The sequence below is a fragment of the Oryctolagus cuniculus genome, chromosome 17, assembly GCF_051225735.1.
Source record: "Oryctolagus cuniculus isolate XC-2025 breed Fujian yellow rabbit chromosome 17, ASM5122573v1, whole genome shotgun sequence".
NCBI classification, from domain to species: Eukaryota; Metazoa; Chordata; class Mammalia; order Lagomorpha; family Leporidae; genus Oryctolagus; species Oryctolagus cuniculus.
In genome coordinates this window covers 24,002,742-24,009,576 of record NC_142883.1, presented here as the reverse complement: position 1 = coordinate 24,009,576, position 6,835 = coordinate 24,002,742, and positions in this window count along the sequence as shown.

Here is a 6,835-nt window from a genome sequence, read left to right as displayed (position 1 = left end):
GGCGTGGCGCTGGGGGGCACCGGCGCGGGGCGGGGCCGCCGCCTTCCTGCCCCAGCCCCTGCCCCTGCCCCTGCCCCGCCCTCGTGCAGCTCGGCTCCCGGGAGCGCGGCTCGGCTGCGTGTGGGCGCGCGAGCGTGCGCACCTGACACGCGCGTGTGCGCACCTGACTCGCGCGGGTGGAAGGGCGTGCCCGTGGCACACGAGGAGTTTCCTCGCGTGTGTTCTTCACATGTGCTCTGTCCGCGGGTGCTCGGTCCCCCTAGGGGAGGAGTTAGGAGCTTCTCCGGGAGTCTTTGAGGAGGGTCCCTTCCCAGCTCTCTTCCTGCCCCCAGGCCTCAGCAGGTAGAGGCAGTGCCCTGCAGAACCCGGACCTTCTCCCCCATCAGAGGCTCAACCTGTTATCAGAACCCCTGAGAGAGTTGGGGGAGGGTCTCTTAGAAAGGCCCGAGTCAGCACCTGCAGGAACTCCTGGTGCCCCCAGCCCAGCCTGAGGCGGCTGAAACAGAAAGAGAGACAGAGAGACAGAGACGAGAGTAGGAGAGAGAAACCGGGACAGTCAGAAGGAGAGCTTGGGCAGCCCTGCCTTGGGGAACCAGAGAAGTGTGGGGATGGGGAGGGGGTGGGGTGCTAAGAGGAAGCGTCTAGGAAGTGCACCCAGGTCAGTGCTGGAAGAATCTAAGTCCGTCATGTTAAGAAGGGGACATTGAGGCACCGCGAGAGCACAATGGGCTCCAAGTCACCAAAAGGGAGCATGGCCAGAGCCCCCCCCCCAAGCTGCTCACTAACCCCAGGGGAGTCCGGAGGGCCCAGCGGCCGGGTCACGGACAGTTCAACATTCCCTGTGGACAGCCGGGGCTTGGGCCTGGGGGAGTGAGCACCGGAAAGGGAGTGGGACTTGCCTGAGGCTGATTTGCCTGGCAGGCACGCTTCTTGCTTTGAGATGTCACAGATCAATAAAAATGGCAAAACGTTCTAAAGGATGCTTTTACGTAACACCGGGAGGAGGGAGAGCGACCCCTCCCTTGCTGCTGCTGTCCGCTCACAGGAAGGCGGTGGGAAGAGTGGCCGGGAGCATTCCAAACTCCTGGCAGAAAGAAAGCAAGCAACCCTTACCCACGCCACCGCACGCGCCATCGGATCACCTGCGCCCCTTCCTCCTGGCTCTGGGAGGGATGGAGGACAGGTGGGCCCTGGGACACCACAGCTGTCACACTCCATGACACTGCGAGGGCAGTGCCAGCTCCATCACCCCTTCCTGAAAGACCACCAACAGCACTGGGCCTGGGAGGGAGGTGGGGAAATCCTAGCCTAGGGCTCTGGCCCCAAGTTCAAGCTGCAGCTGGACCACAGGGCTGGGACTGGGCCGTGTCCGTGTCCTCAGGCCAGGCCCTGCCTGCTTCCAGGCTGTTGGGTGAGAAAGCCAGGAGTAGATGTTACCCCCACCTCGGTGACCCCACCCCCTGAGCTGCAGGCTCAGGACCCTCTGCTACCTGACAGCGCCAGGCTCCAAGGAAAACCACTTTCCATCTTGGTCTCTGACCCCTCTGAAAATGTTGGGGGGCTGAAGGGAGGGGCTCCCACCCCCCTAGTCATCCCAGGAAGCCAAGCTCAGTCGTGGTGACTGATATGCACCCGACCACAAGCCAATTTTGTGGTTTCTGTTTTCAGAGGGAGCGGCAGTACAGAGGCAGCGGGCCTGGGCAGAGGAGCGGGAGGTCTCCAGGCCCCCAGCCCCTGCCTGGGTGCAGCACAGCCCAAGGAATCGCCTCTGCCCTCGGAGTGGCCTGGCCAGGACAGGATTTGTGACAACTGGAAAGCCCTGCGCAGGGCCTGCACCTTTGCGGGGTGGGTCTGGCTGCATTCGGGTTCCACAGTGAGCCTTCCCTCCTTTCCCTCCCTCTCAGCTCCTTTCCCTTTCTCCCCCCACCTTCTTTCAGTTCCCCTCCCCCCCCCCCGCCCCCACCACCTCCCGTGTGTGGCAGGAGTAATCTCAGAGCCACAGGAGAGAGCTGAAGCCGCTGGAAGCCCCCCCCCAGGTGTGCGCCCCGTGCACACTCACCTCCTCCTGAGCTACAGGGGAGGAGACCAAGACGAGCTCTAAGAAAGTGCTTCCCTTGGAGTCAAGGTCAGAGGAAGCGCACAAGCACAGAACCCCGAGAGCGCGGAAGGAAATTAACACTGCCAAGTCCGTTCCCTTGTTCCCTTCGTTCTTTCAAACCAAAGAGCAGAAGCTCCGAAGTGCTGTGGGGCTCCCAGGACTCAGCGAGAGCCAGAGGTGCCTGTCCCAGCAGTAGGCTCCAGCCACCTCCCCTCTCCAGGCCACAAAGGACAACTGCTGTCCCCTCCCAGTTCCAGGGGAGGCACGACCTGATGTCCTTATGTCCAGGGAGAAGAAAGTAAGCGGAGATGGGACAGGCTCAAGGAGGCACACTCGGGCCGGCAGCTGCCCAGGCCCGGGGCCTTAGCATTCCCAACACACAGCTCTGCCTTGTCCCCGTCCCTCAGTGGCGGCCTGCCTGACTCCTCAAGAGTCCATCACCCTAGTGGCCTTGACCGTGGCAGGGAGCGAGGGTAAAAGAGCCCTGCCTGAGTACCCAGCACAGCGTGCAGCCTGAGTGACAGGGGAGGCAGAGGAGAAACGAGAGGGGCAGGAAGTGGGGTCCAGGCAGAAGTAGGGAAGGGGAGGCAGCCCCACGGGGCAGAAGTTGCCCTGATGAGTCACTGCTGCCCAGGTGCAGCCCTCCTGGGGGCTGCCCAGCTGCACTAACGCTCATCATGTGATTTCTATAGAGGATCATGGAGTGGTGGGATGCGGCTGGTTCACACGGCTCGAAAGAGCAGCACATGTGTGTGCCTCCTCAGTGCTCCGTGCTCAGTGCGTTGTAGCCGTAGCTTAACTCAGAGAGCCGTTGTTAATCACACAGCAGCACAGCACTGGATAACGGGGTCAGCTTCAAGGCTAGGAGTGTGTCTGTGTGTGCGTGTGCGACTCCACACATGTGTTGGCATGCAGTAGTCCCAGGGTCCCCGTGGCACCTGAGTCATACCCGACTGGCTCCAGGACCCTGGGTGCTGTGCTGGGGACAGTGTGTCCATGCAGGTGGGTGTCCCTGGGAGCCTGGTGGGTGGGGAAGGATGTGTGCACATATGGCTGGGTCCGTCCATGCACTCATAGCAACAGGGGTGAAGCGTGACCAGGGGAACCTGGGGGGGCAGTGGGTGGCTGCACATCTGCCTGACCAGAGAAGAGCACTCCTCCCTCATGCCATTGTGAGGGACAAGGGCAGCGCTGGGGATGAGCTCAGGGGATGGGGCGCCCACCTCAGTCCCTCCTCTGGCAGCAGGCACAGCCAGTCTGGGAAGGAAGGGAGGCTCTCTGATGCCCCCTGTGAGTTCTGGGGGTGTCCCGGGCCCACCCCCGAGGCCAGCACCAGGGGGCACTCTCCCCTTCCCTGCCCCTCACCCATGCTCAGGGCCAGCTATCTCCTTCACACCATCTCCCAGTCCTCCCCCTCACCTCCCATCCACCCCTCGCTTCTGCTCTCTGGCGGGCAGGAGGGAGAGCTGAGCTCCTGCAACACCCACAAGACCCAGGGCCCCAGGAAGGAAGACGGCTTCGATCAGCACTTCAGCAGGCCTGCGCACCTACTCCCCTTGGGCCAGGAGCCTGGACCTGGTGGCCTCCTGAGCAGGGCTCATTGGCAGGACAAGGTCTCCTGCCCTCTGGCAGACTCCCTCCAGGTCCTCTGCCCCAGCGCACTTGGCTCCCTGGCCCCAGTTCCCCTTGGAAGGCTCCTGTAGGCACAGCCCTCCCTGGCCTGGAAGAAGAGAGGGGCTTCCAGGCCGCGACTTGTGCCTCACACCCCTTACCCCGCGGGCTGCTGTGGGGATGTGTGCATTCCAAGCCTGAATCTGTTCTCATCCCACAGACCCCCACGGCCTGCACTGGCTCGCTCTGCTCACCTCTCTGCCTGTGGCCTGCACTGTCCCAGGACAAACGCCAGCCCTGGAGGGAGCGCTGTGCAAACCACACAAGGGGACTGGACCCCTCTGTTCCTCTTTGGAAATATGCCCCTACCCCGTCTTTGCAGGAAGTTCTTCCTAAAGTCTAACCTCAGTTCCTTCTACTGCAGCTGTGCCCAGCTCCTCACAGCAGGCTCCAAGCCAGGCCTTTTCCCACCCCAGCCACCCCTTTCTTTTAGGAGAAGCTGGACTCTCAAGCAGAGACACAGCCAAGCTCTAAAAAGCGAAAATAAAAGTCTCTGCTCAGCCCCACACTAGCTACCCGCCCTGCGCCTGCCCCTGCCCCTACCCCAGCCACCCCAGAAACCCACAGGGCACCGGAGCTCTCATCCCAAGATGAGTCAAGGCCCCCGGGAGCGCTGAGCACTTCATGCCAAGAGAGGCAGCCTGCAGCACGCCTCCTGCCTGGGGAGCGAGCGGCTTCCCCACGCAGGGGTCCCACCCTGGGGGCCAGCTCAGGTGATGCTTCCGCCCTGCCCCCTTCCACACCCATCCCTGCAGAGTGCGGAAGTGCAGAGTTGGGGGCAAGAAGTGCTTGGGCTCCCAGGCTGTGCTCTGTGCCTGCCCCCAGGAAGCAATGGAAATGGAAACTTCTCGTGGGGTCTGAGGCCAGCTCCACATGTCCTGGCCACTTCTTCCCACCCTGGGGCTCGGGAAGCACCTCCCAGTGACGAGGGCAGTGCAGGGGCATGCCGGAGCCGGGGAAGCTGGCTGGGAGAGTGGGGACAGCGTGCGCCGGCTGACCCTGTGGAAGCTGGCACATGCCCCACCCTGCCCCCTGCGCTGCATATATCAGCTTCCCCAGAATAGCATCTCTGGAGGGGGAGTGGGGAAGTTCTCAGCTCGCCGTTCGCTCCTTCCCACGGTGTGTTCACAGCTCTTGCTCGCCTGCGACCTGCTTTCCCTGCTGGGCCTGCTGCTCCCCCCCTCACTCCCGCACCCCTGCGGGTCCCAGGACCCCTCTCTTCTCGGCACATCCCGCCTCTGAGCTGGGACCGTCAGGCTCCTCCCCGGCCCCGTTTGGGGCAGAAGTAAATTCGCTGCAAGTCCACGGAGCAGCAAGGGTCTGTGCGTTCCTTGCTGAGGCAGGGGAGAGAAAGGTGGAACTGGAGGGGGTCTGGTCCCTCTCTCTGAAACAGGAGACCTGACACTCAGGAACCACCTCCAGGTAAAGCTAGGGGTCCCTGGTACGGGAGAAAGGCCCCTCTTTGCCCTGTCACACAGCCCTAGGCCCAGGGTCCCCTGCTGGGCCCCGCTTCACCCCAGATCCAGCAGAAAGCTCTGTGGCTGTCCCCTGGGCGACTTCCCCTGCAGAACGGCCCCTCAAGTGGCTCTGCTCAGGCCCTGGTTCTGGCAAATGCTCCAAATGCTAGTCTGACGGGGGAGGCAGGACACGGACTAGGGAGCGCTGGCAGAGACAACTCCCCAGCTGGGCAGAGCTGCAGGGGGCCCAGGGAGAAGGCTCCTCAGGGAGGGGGGAGGGTAGGATGGAGGACGGAAGGGGTAAGGTGGCAGTGTGGGGGACTGAGAGGCTGGGAAGGGGGAGCTGGCCCCCACTGGAGGAGCAACAGTGGGTGCACTCCCCTGCCCTGGGGCCAGCTGTGGGGCTGCCTGCCCTCTTGCTCCCAGTACCACGGGAGTGTTGGAGGCAAGACAAGGAAAGAGAACCTCAAAATGCCCCCCTCTGCCACGGGAACCACCTCCCCGCCCCCATTATTTCTGGCTCCATTTTCTTGGTCAAGAAGATTGTCAGTGGTAATGCAAATTAGGAGGTGTTGGAGGTGCTGGCCGACACCCATCCTGTCCCCTCACCCTCCCTCCCTCCCTCCCCCATGCCCACAGCCTACGGGAACATCTGTGAGACGCGCTTGTGACCCTGCCCTTGGCTGACTTGGCAGAGAGTGGGGGACACGGTCAACTGGGGCTGGGTTCTCAGGGGCATCGCCTTTGTCACAAGAATGGGGCAGGCGCCAGGGCAGGGGGCTCCCAGCTGATGCCCATGGCCTCCCTCCCCTGGCCTCTTCCTGCCCGCAGCTCTGCCAGGCCTCCCTGGGTCATGAACATAGGGCCGTGTGGCTTCTGCAGAGTGAACCTGCAGGTCCTGACCCACAGCCTTCTGTCACAGACGTGGCCTGGAATGTTCTCAAAGGCACAGCTCACGACCCTCCGCAGGTGCAGTTGAGACCTCAGTTTATGGCACAGGGGCAACCCCAGGGCAGCTGAGTGCCTGGCACAGCTCTGGGGTCCAATGGAGAAACGGGAGACGTGGCAGCGACAGGGCGGGGGCGGCACACCCTCTGGCCCCGGACGCCTTACCCCACCCCTTCCCAATCCACAGCCGCCTTGCTCTCTATTCTCTCTGCCTCTTCATCCTTAGTCTGACCTCGGTTCTTCCTGTGGTCACCTAAGCTGCTGTCCTTGTCCTTGCCGAGGGTGAGCCTGGCTGCTCCCCTGCTCCATAAAGATGCCCCCCATTCTTGTTCATTAGTCCTCATCAGCCGGGTGAAGTGTTTCTCATTAACACGGCTGACTCACCCCACACCCCTCCCCGTTTAGCGACCGCTTCTGAAGGCAGCTGCTGCTGTCCTCAGCTCGCCGCCCCACACAGCCTGAAGCGGGCAGGGGAACCTCGGCCGGGTGTGGGGCACCACGGAGAGCCCTGCTGTGTCTGGCTTTGGTGTGTGCTGGAGAGAGGGAGCACCTTTCCCAGCCTGGAGAGATGTCCTCCCTCACTTGTCCCGCCCCCTTCTACTTCCCCGGAGCCTGGAGCCTTGGCCACCCACCCCCTGCCCCGCCTTCTCTCAGCCCCAAG